The sequence below is a fragment of the Marmota monax genome, unplaced genomic scaffold, assembly GCF_021218885.2.
Source record: "Marmota monax isolate L192 unplaced genomic scaffold, Marmota_monax_Labrador192_F-V1.1 WCK01_AAM20220418_F8-fsc00082, whole genome shotgun sequence".
Lineage (NCBI taxonomy): Eukaryota > Metazoa > Chordata > Mammalia > Rodentia > Sciuridae > Marmota > Marmota monax.
In genome coordinates this window covers 761,776-781,030 of record NW_026695207.1, presented here as the reverse complement: position 1 = coordinate 781,030, position 19,255 = coordinate 761,776, and the positions used below count along the sequence as shown (strand labels likewise).

The 19,255-nt window shown below is 48.4% G+C and overlaps 2 long non-coding RNA genes across 5 annotated transcripts; one reads left to right on the top strand and one right to left on the bottom strand.

Annotated features, from left to right (window-relative positions):
- Positions 1 to 7,048: 7,048 nt before the first annotated feature.
- LOC124083654 (uncharacterized) lies at positions 7,049 to 17,549 on the top strand. Of its 2 annotated transcripts, none has more exons than XR_006848855.1 (3): positions 7,049 to 7,419; positions 16,714 to 16,838; positions 16,920 to 17,549. It is a non-coding gene; the product is annotated as an uncharacterized LOC124083654 (long non-coding RNA). The 2 variants fall into 2 exon arrangements; XR_006848854.1 differs by lacking the exon at positions 7,049 to 7,419 and adding an exon at positions 12,996 to 13,370.
- LOC124083653 (uncharacterized) lies at positions 9,574 to 12,896 on the bottom strand. 3 transcript variants are annotated; one of them, XR_006848852.2, is made up of 4 exons: positions 12,717 to 12,896; positions 11,253 to 11,390; positions 10,698 to 11,167; positions 9,574 to 10,000 (listed from the first exon to the last, which is right to left on the bottom strand). It is a non-coding gene; the product is annotated as an uncharacterized LOC124083653 (long non-coding RNA). The 3 variants fall into 3 exon arrangements; XR_006848853.2 differs by having other exon boundaries at positions 10,738 to 11,167; XR_006848851.2 differs by having other exon boundaries at positions 9,574 to 11,167; positions 12,717 to 12,895.
- Positions 17,550 to 19,255: the final 1,706 nt, after the last annotated feature.

Below are 19,255 nucleotides of genomic sequence, written 5' to 3'. Positions count from 1 at the left end.
TGACTCCGAACAGGGGTCAGAACAGGCAGTTTGGACCCAGCCATCATTTCTGCAGCCAAGGGCAGAGAGGTCCCAGCCTGGGGTCTCTGGGAACACCAGTGGAAGCCAAATCAGAGGAGGGTTACAAAAGCTCCACCCCCCCAGCTCCCTGGTCGACCTGCAGTAGACACCCAAATAGCACACAGCTGCTCCCAAGGGAGCGCTGCCTCTGGGGACCAGTCACACTCCAGGGAGCAGGGGCACTGTAATGGCATCTTAGCACAGTAGACATGGCCCTTTCCTCCAGTGCGCATTCTCCTACCCCTGCCCTGGAGAGGTGGGGAGAGGAAATGAGGCCCACGCTGGGAGGAGAGCAGCTTTGGCCTGAGGGGAGGTTGAAGCTTTAATCCATCTTGGCAGCGGAACCCTTCTCCAAAATGAGCCAGAGCCTCAGGGCAGCTTGGGACTTCCCAAAATGTCTTCAAAAAGCAGGAAAAGAAATCCAACGGAGCAAGAGTGCAAATATAAGCAGGAGAAAAATCAAGCCATTTGTATGCTTTAGAGTTCAGGGGGCACGACAACCCAGTTACATGCCGTTCTCCTGCTACAGCAGCCTCCGAATAGCAGGGGCACACTCAATGTGCCTAATGGTCAGAAATGAGGCGCGGTGGGTGGGGAAGGAGAGAAGTCTCCCTCAACTCAGTCCCGGCTATTTGTGACCATCTCATTCATTTCAGTGCAACCTAACTCGGCTGCGCAAATTATCATCTCACAGAGGGACAAAGCCACATGGAACACAACCAGATTGAATCAACCCAGATGTCCACCAAGCCTGTGTTTATGAGTCTTGCCTCGTTACTATTCCTCCTAATCACTCAAACATGCAATCCATGGGTTCCTCATTTTTTGCCCTCAGCGTTTTCCTGTACAAGCCTCTTTCTCTAGCATAAGAATTTCCCCATCAGCGGAAATTATACCTGTCCTTTACAATGCGGGCTGTTATCATGCAAAAGCATTTCTCTAACGTGGAGAGAAGGACAACTTTTGATGTGAAAGGAGCCTTAGATTTCCCCAGAAGTCAGACTTTGAAAATACGGTCTTCGGGATTTGGAGAACAGCTCGGGGCTGACTCTGAACCTCGGCTTCCACCCCCCCAACAGCCATGAAATCGGAAAGGAAAATAGATAAAACCACACTGAATCCATGCCTTCAGCAGGACCAGGTGACAGAAAGGGCCCAACACTGGAGTTGCCTGAAAGTAGAGGAAGAAGCAACAGATTCCGCAGCTTCCGCCACCGCACCCTGCTCCTCGGAGCCGCCAGAGGAGGCAGGGCCAAGCTACGAAAAAGACCCAAGGGAGCAGAGAGCAGAAAGGAAGCCAAGACCAATCCACCTCGCCCATGACGGGGAGGGCTCCAAACACCAGTGTCATGATTTGGGGCTGAGGCGCCCTCCGAAAGCGCCTGGGTTGACGCAGGAACATGGAGGTGGACTGGTTGGACAGTCCCTCCCAGTGTGAATGGACTGACTGGAGGGCACTGTGGGCAGGTGGGACGTAGCTAGAGGAGGGGGGTCACTGGGGGAGTGCCCTGGGAGGGTGCCCCTTCCCCATTCCCCTCTCCGCTCCCCCACCACATAAGGTGAACAGTGCTTCTCCACCATAGCCTTCCGCCATGATGTCCTGCCTCACCTTGGGCTCAGAACAATGGAGTCGGCCCCCCAGGGACTGAACCTCTGAAACCATGAGCCAAAATAGGCTTTTCCACCTCCAAGTTGTTTGGGGTGGGTGTTTGGTTACAGAAATGCAGAACTGACTAACACAACCAGTCAGGAGCTGAAGCCTTGTAGTGGGGAAGGCACTGGAGGTGTTGCTGGAGGGGGAGAATCAAGCCTGATGCTCAGTGCTCTTGGGGACTGGTTCCCTCATAGACATTGAACTCCAAGGCCGCTGAAGTTTCTTATAGAACATGGATGGTGTTTGCATGTAACTTATGCACATCCTCATGTGTACTTGAGTCATCTTTAGATTATTTAAAATGCCTAATACACTTTAAGTGCTAGGCAAACAGTTGTCATCTGTACTATTTAGGGGATAATGACAAGGAAAAAATATTCAGTACACATGCAGTATTTCTTTGTGACTCTCCTTGATCCATGGTTGGTTGAATCCATGGATGTAGAACCCACAGATATGGAGAGGCACTGGCCTGAAGAAAAGCTGTGGCACCCTCAGAAATGAGCAGCGAAGGAGGAAAATAAGGATCCTGCTGAAACACCAGAGGAGACTTGAACAAATGTTCTTGATTTGATGTCTCGATGTGATCAAGCTGTCTGTTCACCCCACGTTAATTTATAAAGGTAATGCAAGCCCAATAAAAATTCTAAGAACTCGTTTATGGAGATAGACAAATTAGAAAATCACACACAAGAACAGCAAGGAAAACAATAAAAAGAGCTCAAGGCGGCAGATGCGCCCCACCAGATATTAAGACACAGCGCAAATCCTCCACAATTAAGCCAGAGTGGCACTGGCCCCCGAAGAGACTGACACATCAAAGGGACAGAACAAAATGTCAAGGAAAAGATGAAAAACAGGAAATCTCCATTTGGAAAAAGATAAAAGTGGATCCACTCATCAAACTGTAAAAGCAAACGCCAAATGGATCAGGGATATAAAAAAATAAATAAAGTATTCATAATGGAAGAAAAAAGGCATGACCTCTCTGATAACCTGGTGTACAGTAAAAGTCTAACTCTCAGATTGGTTTAACTTTCAAAAGGGTCCATAATCCAAATGTTCAAAAAATAAAATTAAGGCAGGAAGACTGGGAAGGTGGGAAGCCTAAAATGAAAAGCAGATGAACAAATGATCCTCGTGTTATTTCAAATGAATGCCGTGAGCACAGTGAAAGGAGAAAGAAGAAAGACCTGATCCAAGTAACAAACGAACACAGCATTTGGCCCTTTGCTCCAGGTCTTGGGTCGTGCTGGAGAGAAACAAGGGTGCAGAGAAGAATTGGGGGAAAATCCCATTTTGGTAGGTTTCATGATTGCAGAGATGTGTGGAGAAGAGTTTCAACACTATTTAAAATGTATTATAGGAATGAGCTAATGAGCAACATGTGTGGATGATTTTAGAAGTCAGGGTCCTCACTGTGGAAGAAGAAACTTCTATGTATGGGGGAGAGGAGGTTAAAAAAAAAAAACACAAAACCATGGGATGGGTGGGAATAGGAAGCATTAGTGTCGAACTCACGTTTTAAAAAATGTGTGCCTGTATGCACATATGCAACCTTACACGCACCTAAATATATGCACGGTATACACACTATGTGTGAGTGTATGTATATGTAAACACGCATGTCTCTCTGGGTTCCATCCAGTGAAAGAGCCAAGGATTCCCTTATATCATTGAGTACCTGCTTCACAGAGTTTGGTCCCTAACAACATTCCCCACTAGAAGCAACCAGCTCATACAGATGTGCTAAGTCCAGGTTGGAGGCAGAGCAGGTGCAAGATGAGCCTTGGGTATTTTGTGCTAATCAGGTCATAAAGAAAGGCTACAGAAAAAAAAAATGGTGGGAAGTTGGTGTCACCAGGACACAGGGATCACCTGAACATGCTCCCTCTAGCCTGATATGGGCAATTTGAACACAAAAATAATTAAGGACATAATGAATTAGAATCCACTGGAAACAACTGAACGTGGCCATAGTGCATAAATGAATGAATGAAGCAAGAAGAAGAGTGCTTCTGCTCAGAGCTGAGGCTGAGGGCAGACCAGTGAGGGACGTCTCTGAGCAGGAGAATCATCGTTTTTCAACCTGATGTGGACTGGATCAGGCCAAGCCATCGGGGTTCCGTCATCAACGGTGCTTACTCGAGGGGGACTTCTGACGAGGAGCAGGCTATCCACACAATTTTACCATGTCTCCCCACCAACTTTGCTGCTAGAAAGAACAACAGTCATTTATGACAGTGAACAAGTTAGGCAGCCCTCTGATTAGGTGACAAAATATTAACACCCCCTCTGTGAACATTTCAGACCTGTGCCTAAGACCCCACCACCATGGGGCACCCTGCACGAAAACACACCTCCAACAAAACCTAAAGAAACCTCAGACAAGCATGAAGTGAGAAGCATTCTATTTAAAAGTGAAGGGGACGGTTTCTTCAAAAAATTCAATGCCATAAAGAGCAGAGAAAAGCTGTGGAATTGTTCCAGATTAAAGGAAACCAAAGAAACTAAACCAAACATGACAACTGGACGCTGAACTGGAAGGAAAATGTTGTCAAGGATTTTATTTTTAGGTCGACTGACACAATTAGAATGTGGACAGTGGATTAGTGAAAGGTACTGCATCGGTGTAAATGTGAATCAGGGATGTAGACATGCACTCTGGTTGTAAAAGACACTCCGTACTCCATGTGAAATACGTCTGAAGTGTTTAATAGTGCACTAGAAAGCAATGATGGATATGTACGACTTATTCTCAAATGATTCACAGAAAAGTGTGTGTGTGCACCTCCATCCAGAGAGAGAGAGAGAGAGCTCTATGATTCAGCAAAGAGGCTAAAAGCAAGTAAATCTGGATGAAGAGTATAAGGATGTTTTTTTGCACTATTTTTATTTTTGCAACATTTATAAATTTGAAGTTGCTGCAAAGAAAAACCTAGCAGTATCAATGGCTTTCAGACTCCACTGTGCTCGGACCCTCCCTCCTGTCTACCCTGCAGTTCAGCTGCCAGGCCTGCGTCTCCTCTCCTCCATGGAAACCTGATGCAGCAGAGCCCCAGCCCTCCTCAACGGCAGATCCCAGGGAGGGGAGTGCCCTGCTCTGGACTCTGGGCCTTGCTCTCTCTTAACACTCAGCACTTCTTGGCCTCTATGGCTCCTCCCTTCTCACCTCACGCCCTCTTCTCTCACCCTTCCCTCCTCTCCTTTCCTTCTCCTGCTCATCCTTTACATGCAAGAGAATGCCAAGGTTCTTCACTCGGATCTAGTCTTACTAAACATCCTTTTCCTGAGAATATCATTCCATTTCTATGGCTCCAAATACCACAAGCTGGATAGATAGGCAGACAGTTGGTCCTTAACACTTGACAGACATGAGGACGTCATTTAGTCCTTGCTGTCCAGTAGCAGCATGACCTTGGTGGCTTTGGACATGGGCACTTTCTCCCATGCACCTGTGGTGGGCAGCCTTCAGCTGACCTGGGTTGGACGTTGCTGGACATGGTTCTAAGCTGCAGGTGAGGTGCAGCCTGCTCCCTGGGCCTCTCTTCCCCTGGAATGCGGACTGGGATGCATTCTCAAGGTGATGGCAGCAGCAGAAGAACAAATGTCAATATTTGCTGCCTCTGAAGGCCTAAGCTCAGAACTGGGTCCCTGGTGTTTCTACTCACAGTCATTTGGCCAAAGAAAATCACAGGATCAAGCCCAGAGTCGAGGGGCAGGAAAGGCCCTCCATCTGCCGTTGTAAGGCCTGCAGAGACTTATGAGGAGCGTGGCCCCAGGGAGGGGTGAGGCTGGAGCTCCCAGAAGTAAACCTGCACGAAAACGTGACCCTGTCTCACCCTGCCCCTGGTGAGAGACATCGCAACTGACATGACAGCAGAAGCACACAGGTGCCCTGGGAAAGAGAGGGGGACATCAATGATGGGGGGGGGGCAGTAAGGACAGCTGTCAGGGAGGAAAGAGGGACAAACAGTCCACCTGGAAAAGTGGACTGGGGGACTTTAGAAGGCCTCCTACCTCTGGACCAAAGGCCAGAAGCTCCACCTCTCTAAGGTCAGATCCCCCCACACGCTCTGGTATTTCTGGGGAGCCTCAGGAGACTCTCGCTGCACTGGGGAGCTCCCCGGCTCCCTGCACCCTTCCTCTTAACGCTGTTCTCCCACATTCCCTTCAGCAGGCGCAGTTGCTGCTGCGATGCCCGGAATCCAGAGCACGATGGTTTGGATGCTCAGCTGGGCCACAGCAGTGCACGTCCTACCTGCCACAGGGAGACGCTGGGGACCAGGAGTAGATGACGTTTCCCTTGCCAACTGGTAGCCTGCTCCCATACGTAGACCAACTCAGGCTTTGTTGAAAAACTCTCTCACTGGGTAGGAGCAGAGTTGATACCAGCAAAGTGCAGAGGAGCTTTCCTGAAAGTATCTCTGTGGGGATTCTTGTGAAGAATAATAAATCTGATCCAAAGACGCTTACATTTTTACATGCATTTTTAAACTGCCCAGAGAAACAACCTATGAAAGCACATTCTGAACCTAGAAAGAAGGAGGGTTGTGAGGCTCACAGTTCGAGTCCGGGCTCTGGCCTGGGCTGTGCCACAGGTCTGCTCTGTCAACCCTCCCACAATGGCACCTCCATCTGTGGAATGTGGCCATCCCAGGCTCGTGGGGTTATGTAAGAGGAAACAAAGACAATGCCAAGTTCCCGAGTCTTGACTAACTCACAGTAGGCACCAGATAAACGCAATGTTTTAAAAAATACCCAGCCCAAGGGGTCACCCTCACCCTTTGGAGGGTAGCTGTGTTTTCCTCTTTCTGGCTCATCTTCTATTTCAATTTATTGTTGAAAATTTTTAGCTGGCAATTCCAGCGATAGTGAGTATTTCCAGTTAATGGAGATCTTTAACTGGTGATAGGACTTCTCCTGTCCTGGAAACTGGGGAAGAAGACATTAAAGAAGCAAATGTGATATTATTTAAGTTTGTCCAATAAGCCCAATAGTTTATTTCAATAAAGTATCACAAGCATGGTGTTTTTCAGGAAAAAAAAAATCAATTTCTATTTTATTGCTATACTATCTTCAATTTATTCCAAATAATTCTAGGTAAGGAATAATAATAGTCACAGTCAAATATCGATTAGTTTCTGTGCTGGGAGCTTCTACAGTAGCTCCCAAGGACCCTTCTCCCACGTAATCCCCACTTCCTCGTGGGGGGCTGGACCAATAACTCACCATTTATGAGATGAGGCTGTGAAAGACTGACTTCCTTCCTGTACTCCCTTCACCCCTGCTTGCTATGATAAAACAAGCTGTCAATTTGGGAACTCAAGGGTCAAGGAATTAAGGAGGATGAAGGCTCAGATCAACAGCCAGGGAGGAACCAAGTGCTGCTGAGAGGATCCCCCAGCTTGGGTCCCTTTAGCTGAGACCTGGACTATAACCTCCAGAGGGCCTGGGAGTCCCTGAACCCAGAGAGGATTTTGTTAAGAGGTGGGGCCCTTGGTCAGGATCAGCTAAATCCATCAGGATGGAATCCCAGGGTTGAATCTGGTGCCTTTATAAAAAGAGGGAGAGAGAAACAGAGGAGATACATGCATTTGTGTCCGCCACCCCCAACTCTTGCCAGGGGATGCCTTGCACTGCCTCGAGACTTCCAGCAAGAAAGCCATCACGGTATGGACACTTGGACTGAGACCTCTAAAACTGTGAGTCAAAATAAACCTCTTTTATTTATTATGTTAACCTGCTTCAGCTATTTCATGACAGCGGCACCCAACAGAGTGAGACACTAACCTTTAGAATCCTCAAATTTGCAGAGTAAAAAAGCAGAAATCCCCTTTTACTTGTATTCAGTACCTCTAGTTCCACCTTCTTCCTCTCCACTGCCTGAGTGATTGTCTGTGGTACCGATGCCTTGCACAGCCGTCTCAGCTTTCTATGGAAAAAGACCTCCTGGTATTTAGAATGTCAAAAGCACTTGAGCGAGCCTATCCCCAGCCCAGGCTGGTGCCAAGGCTGAATAATTGCTCTTGGAATTTGCCCGACACTGTCACTTCAGATGAAGCCCTAGGCAGCTGCCACCAGCTCTGCTTTGCCTGTACTGCCTCACAGAGGTGGTCATTCAGGTTGCAAAATGGCCAGGCAGCACAGCCTGCCACCAGGAAGCTGCTTGACAAACTGCAGCCACAGTGATTGTCCAGTTCTTACACGGGCAACCTGCCTTGGAGGCAGATGGACCAAATGAACACAGGATGGAGGTCAGGAGTCAGCACAGAGCGTTTCAGCCCAGAGTCCCCTTGGCATCTGGGAGCAAGCCACCATCTGCTGCACCAGGGTTCCAAGCTTGCCGATCCAGCTTGCAGATGAATTGACATTTTTCAATTTCTTGAATCTGGGGAAGAGTATTGATGACTCTCTGTTGTTGCCATGAAGACAGTGCCTGCTCTCTGTCCAAACCTACAGCTCTAAGGCACCAGGATTCTACCATTTAATTTGTATAGGCTTGTCATCCCTTAGAGGGGAGAGAGCATTGGTAACTGTGGACTCAAGGACAAAATCTTATTACTCATCTTTGCAGCATGTCACCCAAGCCCAACAGCACAATTTTATGAACAGGTATTTTATGAACCGGGTCCCACCCGGGTGATGGATTCAGGGTCACTCTGCGAGAATTGGGCTGGCAAGGAAAAGACCACACAAATGCGGAAATACCTTTTCGGGGGTCAGGGACAGCTCTGTGACCTCAGGGGTCAGCTCCTATGCTGAAGGGCAAGAAGAGCAAGAGAGGCAAGAGGGAAAGCGCACCCGGAACCTCTGTGTTTATTAGGGAAAAGACATTCGATAGAATATTCCACCCAAATAAGGCAAGAGACTGTTACAAGAATCAGGGGGTGTAGTCCAACCCCATTGGGTGACGCCCAGGCCCAGAGCTGCACTTCCTTGACGAGCAAAGGTAAAGCCCACTTGCTTCGCACCACGTGCAATGCTGGTCCAATACCCTCCCTACTCAAGGCTAAGGGGGTGTGCTCAGCTCGTGTGCAGGGTGGCCCCGACAAACAGGGGACCACAAAATTGAAGAGATGAGACAGACCTCCAGTCCTGCATCCTCTTCTCCAGGGATCGGCCAGGAAAATACTGTACACGCCCTCTTCTCTTCCCAGGGCTTCTTTCCCTAGGACACTGCCGCATGCACGTCCCAGGAGAGGGGAAATTCCCAGCTTGACTGCCCAGGTGAGGTGGCAGCCTGCTGGGCAGCCTTTAGGGCAGGGATGCACTGCCCACCGCACTGCAGCTGGCCCTGGGAGCTGTGCCCCGAAGGCTCTCCAGCTGTTTGTCTCACTGGTTGGAATCACTTTGCTGGGGGCTGAGTCCCATCTGCAATTTGCTGGCTGGATCCTGGGACAAGCTTCTACACTGGATCCATGGGTACAGAAAAAAAGGAGCAGTCCCTGACGCGGGAATCGTCACCAAGACTAAGCAGGGTGCTCTCTCTTTGCTCTGCCCTGCTGTTCCTTGCTGACTTGTGGTCTGTGGAACAGGGAACATGCCTTGGCATTTCTCCTGTTCAGAGCTGGCTGCGAGTTCACTCATTCTCTATAGAAAGGTTCCCAGAGACGACTCAAGGAGAAAATCGTTCCTCTCCCAACATGGGTGGGATACATGTTTCCTGAGAAACTGACCAGCAAACGCCTTATCAAGATGCAACTCGGGTGAATTTCATTTGCATCTAATGTTCTGGCCACATTAGTCCCAGAACCAAATTTGTGGTCCACCTCCCACCAACAACAAAGGCTGCCACTCAGCCCTGCTAACTTCAGACCCTTGGCCCTTTATTCGGCTTCTTGAAAATGCCTGTTAGATATTGCTCAAATGTTTATTATGTTGAAGTAGCGTATTTTTAAGCCACTTTACCTCTCCTTCTGCAATGAAATAGAACATAAGTTTATTAACATGTTAAAAGACATTTTCCCCAACTGTTATTTCCAAGAACAACTCTATTTTAAATCCTACACTACCATGTATGGACTACAAATGCAGACCGTATATTGTTCTTAAGCAAATCTAGCAATAAGATAAAGCTTTTTCTGCTAAGCCTTGAGGTAAATTATGTTGTTGCACAGAATACAAGTGATAGCTGACAAGTCTCTGGGATCACAAAGTCAAGCCGAGTACAGGGTGATGTCATCTCTGCAACCAACATGAATTTTCCTTGAGGGAGATTTGCAAGCAAGACTCTCTGTTGATATGGCCTGGGGGCATATCCATGACCAGCCACATGCCTGGACCCTGTGGATGGAGTGGGAAGATGGATTTGGAGTAATGTTCTCTCAAACAAATTTACAATTTAAGGAAAAAAATACTGATTGCATTGTAATATTTTCTAGTAGAAATGATAAAAATCAATCAGTCCAGAATTACAGAATCCAGCAAAGCTGTACATTAAACCCTGGGAGGAGGGGAGGCCTCTTGTTAGGCAGCCCATTTCGAACAAAGTGAGTCTCTGCTTCCCGTGCATGGTAACCAGCAGTCACCTGGCACCTGAGTCTTTGATCTGCCTGCAGAAGGTTGTGGACGTGGTGATAGAGGGGACTCTGGAGGGAAGGGATGAGCAAAGCTATAACTTGAGCCCAGGAATCAACTGGCAATGGGATCCCAGAACCTAGTGGGCTTAATCTCTCACGAATCATCCAAATTCAATTCTGGGACTTCCTGAGAGGGGCTGAACGGTGAGCCTCATCCAGATACTTTTTTTTTTTTTTTGGATAATAAAGTGCTAATCAGCACCTTCTATGGAAGACCCCTTTCCACACTGGTTTATCTATGAATGAGGTTTGCATATAAACCATGATTTGCCATTTAAAATAGGATCTGAACTTGGGGTGGCCAACCCCTTGGGAAATCATGACTCCATTACTTTCTGTCAGAGGTAAAGTAGTAATTTTGAACTCTGGACACGGATCCCAGAACACAGCACCAAACCTACCTGAGAAACACCCCCATGCTCGGACAGCGTGTCCTCTCACCTGCATTGACAGGGGCTTGGTTTGCAGACAGTGATCAAGCTCTTCACTCACAGGCAGGTCATTTTAAAAATCTCTTTGTTCTTAAATTGCTAGGCCTTAAGGAGATAAGGTGTGTTACAGACATTTTGTCCCGTAAGGTCCAAGAGGTACGCATGCAGCTGGTAATCATTTAGTAAGCAGAGTTCATGTAAAAGAACGTGACTTGCTTCAGGTAACACTCTTCAGAGTTGACTGGCATTGCCCGTCCATATTTGTTGGGACATTTTGTTGCTTTCCTTCATCTGAGAAACCAGAAAGAGCAGAACCCACGAGCTCAGGTGAGCAACGTTGCAGCACACAGCAGAGGAAGTGCTTCAGAGACGCCCAGGTCTAGGTTCCAAGTGGAAGCCTTCTAACTCCTGTGCCCCTGGGAGGAAAAGTGGTCTTCCAACTGGAGAGAGGAGGAAACTCAGAGTTAAAAGGTGGGGACTCAGATAAAGAGAGACTCTGAGCAAATAATGGAATTGGGCACCAACCTGGACCCAGGCCAAGCCACAGGTGGAGCCTCCAGAGATGGCAATAACCAGCCAGGTGGAGCACACCTTTAATCCCAGCACGAAGCTGAGGCAGGAGGATCGCAAGTTCAAAGCCAGTCTCTGCAACTGAGGGACACCCTGTCTCAAAATAAATAAAAAATTTAAAAAGGCTGGGGGTGAGGCTCTGTGGTTAAGTGTCCCTGGGTTTAATCCCTGGTGTGTGTGTGTGTGTGTGTGTGTGTGTGTGTCAGAGAGAGAAAGAGAAATAGCAAGACCCGAAGTTGACATGCCCGTGTGGATAAAGTCCCACGGCAGCCTTGCAGTGCTCCCAGGGTCCCTGTGGGGTGCAGTAACAGCGGAGCACTTGGGTGTCCTCACTCCCAGCCTCATGGGGTTGCCCCCGTCCAGTGAGTGTGGAGGGAAGGGGCAGAATGAACACTGGGTACAGATATGGAGCAGTGACTCGGTCCACAGACAGGTCAAGAAATGGGCAGGGAGACAAGGAGACCTGAGAGGCCTGGAAAGCAAAGCCTAGAGCATCAGAATTCTGAACAGACATCCAAGTCGCAAGCACTGAGCAAGCCCTCCATCTTCCCCCTGAGATTAAGTACAACCCCAGAAGGGCTGGAAAACCCCAGATGGGCAGACTTCACTTCCACCACCCCAAGGGACCTTGATCCCAAAGTTAAATTATAAAGGAAAATATTTCTTGTGCACAGAGATGGTGCAGACTGAAATTCATCCCTATGCTAGTAAAACTATACGGCCTGCAATATATACATGAAGCTGCGTCAGATCTAATGTTTAGCACAGCCTTCAGTGTTTTTATAACTGAGACATTTCAAAACTAAGGAAGCAAACAAAATTTGAGTACAACATCCTGTTTACATAATGTTTTCACTACTTAAAAATCCAAGTACTTTGAACCAAAAAGTCTAACTTCCCTCTCCACCGCCATCCCCTGGGAAGAACACCACCCGGTGTCTTGTATTTGCAAACATCAAGGTGGAGAAGGTTGGGACTCTGGGAATCAGCTTCCAAGAAGTCAAGTTTTCAAAAGTCTGATTTCTCCAAATTTGTAGAAGCTTGCCCTACCAGGGTGGCCCACGGGTGTGGATGTAAACAGTTAATGAATAATGGCAGCGTCTGGGGAGCAGGGAGAGGGGAATCAGAGGGCCAGCAGCCCTTGGTAAGTGAAGCTCTCCTCCTCTTCCTTCCTCTGGGCCAGCTCTGAGTGGCACATCTGGCAACGTGGAGGACACCTGGTACCTGGAGAAGGAAGGATCCAAACACTGCCTGGCCAGGAAAATGGAGGCCCAGCAGAGACCTCCCATTGAGGATGAGGAAGCTGACGAAAGCAAGCAGGAAATAGGTCCCTGTGTACCCACTGGACCAGCCCGGGGCTCCCTTCAAGGACTGGCGGGAAGAACATCAGCATTTACCTGGCCACAGAGGCTCACCTACCTCTGTCTTCCCTTCTGATCCTCGCCCTTTAATCCCATTTCGTATAAACTCACACTGGGAGGTAGAGCCCACATGGACGCGGGGTTGACTGACCCACGAGCCAGTTAGGCCTTGTGTGTTCCTGTGTTTGGCAGGAGGTGGCTACGGGGACGGCAAGAGAGAAGGCTGCACAGAGGACACATCCTCCTTAGGGGCGGCCACTGTGGGGAGGAGCAGGGCCGGGTGACGCAGGCTGGTCACTCTCAGCATGCTCTGCCCTGGGTGGGGGGAGGGGTGCTGGCAGGCAGAGGACTCTGTTCTCCACGTAGCTGACCCTGTCCTCCAGCTGTCACTCAGTGGAGCTGCACCTTGGCTGGCACTCGGGGTTTGTGTCCCATCATCCCCAGGCCTGGTTCTGCCTCCCGACAGCTTGGCAGCTTGGCAGAAGCAACCCTCGAGGTTGCCTTCAATGTCTGCCTTCTGACCACACTGGACACACCTGGCCTCTGAGCTGGGTACCTGTTCACTCCTGGACACACCTCCTCGTGACCAACTACCTACCAGCGCCCTCCGTACCTCGGAATCATGTTCGACAAGTTAGAAGAAGATTCCAGAAACCCAAAGAGGGTGAAAGTCCCTTTCTTAATAGGACAGAGACCCTCAGAGCAGGCACAGGTAAAACCAAAGACAGCACTTAGCAACTCGGCACATGCTTTGCTTTAAATGCTGTTTTGATGTCTGCCTTTGACTAGAAATTCTTTCCAAAGGTCAGTGATTACTGATCAGCTGCCTATTAGTTCAGAGCCTCATTAACCCTTTCATCCTTAATGACACACTTGACAGAGAGAGCAAGTGCATCTGCCAATAAGTGGGTCAGTTCAGTGACCCGTCCACTGAGGAGCAGAGTGCATCCTGTTTTGAGTTACAGTTCATCGAGAACTAAGCTTTTTATTCCCTCTTTTTTCTCACATATTTCCTATAATTTTGCATAACATCACTGTGCCAAATGTTAAATGATGGGCAGGTGGGTAAAGGAGGCAAGAATTCAGAAGTTCTGGGCATAGAAATCCAGAGCGTATAAATATATGAGCATCAACTGCTCGTTTTTTATGGTTTATTTTTGGTTTGGTTGTTGCTGTTTGTTTTGCTTTGCTGAGGATCGAAGCCAGGGTCTCACACATACTAGCAAGTGCTCTGCCGCTGAGCTACACCCACAGCCCCCTCATTTTTATGGTTATAAAAAGTGCTGTTCATTACACCCATATAAAATCAGAGGCTACAGCACATATAAAATCAGAGGCTACAGCACAGCAGTTGATCTTCTTCCTCGTGGTTTTTTTTTTTTTCTGTCTCCATTTTTCAAAAGACCTAAGGGTGGTTTTAACACATGTCACTGTGAACATGAAAAGGAGGCTCAGGTGGAAGCAGGAGGGAAATCCTTGGGCCCTTTCTCCCAAGGTTCGGCTTCTCCACGGCTGGCATCTCTTGGACTCTGATGGTGGTTTAGCAAGGGGGCCCAGGGGAGATACTTATACTTTGCTTTTGAATATAGCAAAATTGAAACAAAAGCCTTATCTTTACAAGATGATCTTATGAAAATAGAGCAGAAAGTTTGATACTAAATGTGGGTTACACATGGCTACAAAGCAAATTCAGGCAGCTAAGCCACCATGGGTCCAGGACCACCAGGGGTGCAGCAGCGGCTCCGGGGACAACAGGCACCTGCCAAAGCATCTGGGTGCAGTGGGAGGTGTGCTGTCCCAGGACCCCAAGACATGGGGCTCTCTTCTCTTCTGAGTCTCAGGAGGCTGGACCCCACATGAGATGCTGTGGCAGCCCAGATGACACAGGCACTAACTGGACCCTGCCCCCAGGCATGGCCAGGTAGCTGCACCACCCACCATGGGGCTAACCAGGAGCCCAGCCCTGCCCGCCACACTGCTGCAGCCAGTGCCTGCCCAAGCCCTGCTGCTCCTCTTAGTCTGACGGCTCCTCTCTCCCCACTTCCCTCCACTCGAAGTTACACTGTGTCTCACCAGACCTCCTCACTGACCCCTCTGTCTCCACCCCCACCCCCGTGTGCATCTGTCCCCACAATGCAGCAGACTCGTCACAGGGACGTGAACTGGATGACAGCATCTTCCTCAGCCCCCTGCCTCCCCCTTTGCTCTTCTGGTGGGGACTGACATGTTCCAGGTGGCCCACACCTCCTGGCTTCCAGGCCTGTCCTTCCTCCCCACACCACCCGCCCCTCTGCTCTTGCGCCTCGCGGACCATCTGTGCCTTGAATGTGCCCGGTATCTGCACACCTGCCGTTTCCTCTTCCTGGGTGCTGCTCCAGGGCTCTGGCGCTCACCTCTCAAGTCCAGCTGAGCTGCACTTCCTCGGGAAAGTGTTCCTCCGCCCTGGAAAGGTCTGGCTTCCACCACACCATCTCGGTGTGTCTCTTTGCTGGGCTTGGGTGATTTTGATTTTTCTCTTAGTTGTACTGTTTTTCAGTGGCCAGTGTCTCCCAGGAGACCAGAAGCTTTCCTTAGGCAGGACCCACCTGCTCTGTGAACCCCTTAAGCTCACTTGGCTCAGCCGCTGACATCTAGCTCGCCCCGTCTCATTCTCTGGGTTGTGGTTGACTCTGTGCTAAGCTCTGGCCTGAGCTGTGAACTAGCCAGCGAGCCTCCGTCCTCACAGCGTGCTTCTTAGTGCAAGAGACAGATAGCAAATGACCAGCGACGAGAGACTCTGAGGCCCAACACCCAGGGATGCTGTGGTGGGGATGGGAGACGTTGTTGGCAGAGAACCATTGAAACCCGTGATAGGAGAACAGAGGTCTGAGATGAGGAGGGACTGGAGCCCGGAAGACTGTTCCAGACTTTGATGGGAGGCCGTGAGGCCCCAGGGCAGGGGTAAGGGCGGCCTTTAGGGATGTGCCCAGAGGCCAGTGTTCCCGGAGCAAGGAAGGAAACAGTCGCCTGTGACATGTTGGGAAGATGGGCAGAGACCAGCAAGGGAGGAAAGGTCTGCATGTGCGTCTGAGTGAATGGGAGTCCTGACGGGGCCTCACAGAGCAGCAAGGCGTGAGCTGAGGTTTCTGTGCTCTCTGGGTGGACCTTAGGAGAAGGGAACGAGGGGAGTGCAGGCAGCTGTGGCAGGTGGGCCTGGGAACAGCAGGGAGCCACGGAAACAGGGTGGGTGGGGGAAGAAACGCGTCTCAGGCAAAGCAGGAGGCTGAAGTGACTTCAGGGACGCTGGTCACAGTAGAGGACATTGAGGACACCATTTATGAGATGGGAAAGACTGGGAAGAATGGAGGAGTGGATGGACAGATCAGCAAATTGACGTAGAAAGACAATATGCTAAAGAAGGCTGAGCCTTTAGGGTGAGAAATATTCCTAAGGCACAAGACTTCTGACCTAGTCAAGAGTACTCCACAGACATCAAACCAAAAAGATAGGTGTGGAGAGGTTTGTCTTAGAGATCAGCTGGTTATAGGCAGGCTAGGAAGATGGAAACCAGGCAAGACTTGATAGTGCTCAGTTAAGGTCAAATTGTTTCTTCCCAGGAAAACCTTATTTTTTGTTGTTGTTGTTTTGTTTTGTCTTGTTTGTCTTGAGCCCACAATACTGAGGGCAATCTCTTTTATTTACCACCTAGTGTTTTCAGATGTTAACCACATCTACAAATTACCTTCTCTGCATCACCTAGATTAGTGTTCAATTACGTAAGTGGATCCTATAGAAAGTTCACACACACACACACACACACACACACACAAATAACCCTCACAACTCCAAATAATAGTTCAAAGGAAACTGTTAGACCTTTACCCATGATATAACTGAGGGTTGGCAAACTACTGTGCAGAGGCCAAATCCTGCCCACTGCTGGGTGTTGAGAATAAAGTTTATTGGAACTCAGATGCACCTGCTCATCTGTGCATTGTCTGTGGCTGCTTGAGTGTGACCACTGCAGAGGTGAGTAGTTGGGACGGATAAGATGATCACTGTCTGGTGCTTTGCAGAAAATGTCGGTGGAGACCTGGCTCGACTCCCTTTGTGGAGTCCCCCAGCAAGGCAGCTGCCAGAGCCCACAGAAGAGACTCAGGCTTCATCACAGTCATCAGATCTGAAGTCGAGGAAGAGCCGGGTAAGTATGGAGAGAACAGTCGAACACGCCCGGAGGTATTATGGGGGGAAGGAAACCTAAAACGCTTGCATTTGGCTTCAGATAACTGTTACCTCATTGCTCAAAAATGGAAGCTTGGCGTCTCCAGAACGTAAGGCTGAGCTCTCAATGAATCTCCCACGGAGGACGCAGCAGCAGGTAGGTGCAAGGAAAGAGCACCAGGGAGCCAACGTCACAGGCCACAGACTTGTGTAGCAGAGCAAGTAGCCACGGCTTGGGTTGGGCACCTCATCCTCACCTCCTGCTGGGGAACAAACCCTTCAGATACTGCACTGCTGCTTCCTGAAAGGAGTGTGTTGTGAAGTTTAAACCATATGAAGCCTTTTCCCTGCACGACGGTGTCTGAGTTTCGCCTACCACTCGGCATCTTGAAATATTTTGTCTTCTCCGTGGAAACCCACCCCCTTTTCTTTTTTGGGAAAACGCCTGGCTGACCTGACTCCCGTAACCCCCATCTGAAACAAGTCATGTTGGCCTGAGAACTTATTTTGAGTACTGATTGATAGGAAAATTTGTAAGTTCTTTTAATAACCTTTAAGATTTATTTTTAACATGCAAGAAAATATGTGATATCATAGAGATAAGGCAAAATAAAATTGATCTTTACAAGAGATGAAAAAAATCTTGCCACCCCATAATGTCTGATCAAATAAAATTAACTTTGACAACTGACCTAACAGGATTCTACCCTTACTGTTTATGAAGTGCTGTGTTAAGTACTTAATATACAAAATCCCCTGTAATCCCTACAGTATTCCTAAAAGGTGCATATGGTTTTATCTTGGGTTTGGGACGAAAAATCAAGACAACAGGGACCTCCAGCCCTGCCTCCTTAACTCCACAACCACAACCCCCTCCACTGCACAAAGCTATGTCCCCAACTTTCAGATAACAAAAACTGTTGGCAAGGATGTAGGGGGAAAGTTTCACTCATACATTGCTGGTGGGACTGCAAATTGGTGCAACCATTATAGAAAACAGTTAGGAGATTCCTCAGAAATGGATCAAGATTTGATTCAGTTATCCCACTCCTCAGCATATACCCAAAGGATTTAAAATCAGGATACTGTGGTGATGCAGCCACATCAATGTTTATAGCAGCTCAATTCACAATAGCCAAGCCATGAAACCAACCTAGGTGTCCTTCAACCAATGAATGGATAAAGAAAATGGGGTATGTATACACAATGGACTATTACTCAGCCTTAAAGAAGAATGAAAACATGGCATTTGCTGGTAAATAATGGGACAGGTGCCTCTCGTGCTAAGCTAAATAAACCAATCCCAAAAAAAACAAAGACCAAATGTTCTCTCTTATATGTGGATGCTAACACACAATAAGTGTGTGTTGGGGGAGAATAGGAGTTCATTGGACCAGACAAAAGGGAATGAAGGGAAGGGAGGGGAGATGGGAAGAGAAAAGACAGTAGAATGAATAGGAAGCTCCTCATCATGGGCAACCACAGAATGGGATCCTAGTTGGAATAAGTTATGCTCCATGATGTACGTCAGAGTACAGTCTACTGTCATGTGTGTCTAAAAAGAATAAAAATCAGAAAAGTGCTACAAATTTAAAAAAAATTATATAGTTACAGTCCTCTTGACTCAACTGAACATATTTATTTTTATTTGGGCACCTAATGTTTTACTTTTTAATTGTTTTTATTTTTTAAATACATGATAGTGGAATGCATCACAATTCTTTTTTTTTTAAGAGAGAGAGAGAATATTTTAATATTTATTTTTCAGTCTCAGTGGACACAACATCTTTATTTCTTATTTTTATGTGATGCTGAGGAATGAACCCAGCACCCCACACATGCCAGATGAGCGCGCTACAGCTTGAGCCACATCCCCAGCCTACAATTCTTATTACACACATAGAGCACAGTTTTTCATATCTCTGGTTGTATATAAAGTATGTGGCACCAATCCGTGTCTTCATAGCTGTACTTTGGATAATGATGTCCATCACATTCCACTGTCCTTGCTAACCCCCTGCCCCCTCCCTGCCCCTCCCACCCCTCTGCCTTATCCAGAGTTCCTCTATCCCTCCCATGCTCCCCTCCCTACCCACCTAATGTTTTAACTGCAGTGTTCCGGCCACTGTGCTCAGCACAGAGACCCCTGACATTTGTTCCTGTCCCTCCAGTGGGTGACAGAGAAGACAGAGGCAGTGGGGACCCTGCATCCTCTTCCTTGGCCTCCCGTGAGCAGGCTCCACCCGCCCCATCTGCAGACACCTGCTTCCTTGGCTTCTCGGCCCAGCGTGGGCCACGCAGCTCCTCCTGCTGCTCTCTGCGTTTTCACTCAGCTGTTTAGAACTGTTTCCTGAAGTGCGCGGAATGCGCAGCTTTACACTACAGCAGTTGTACATT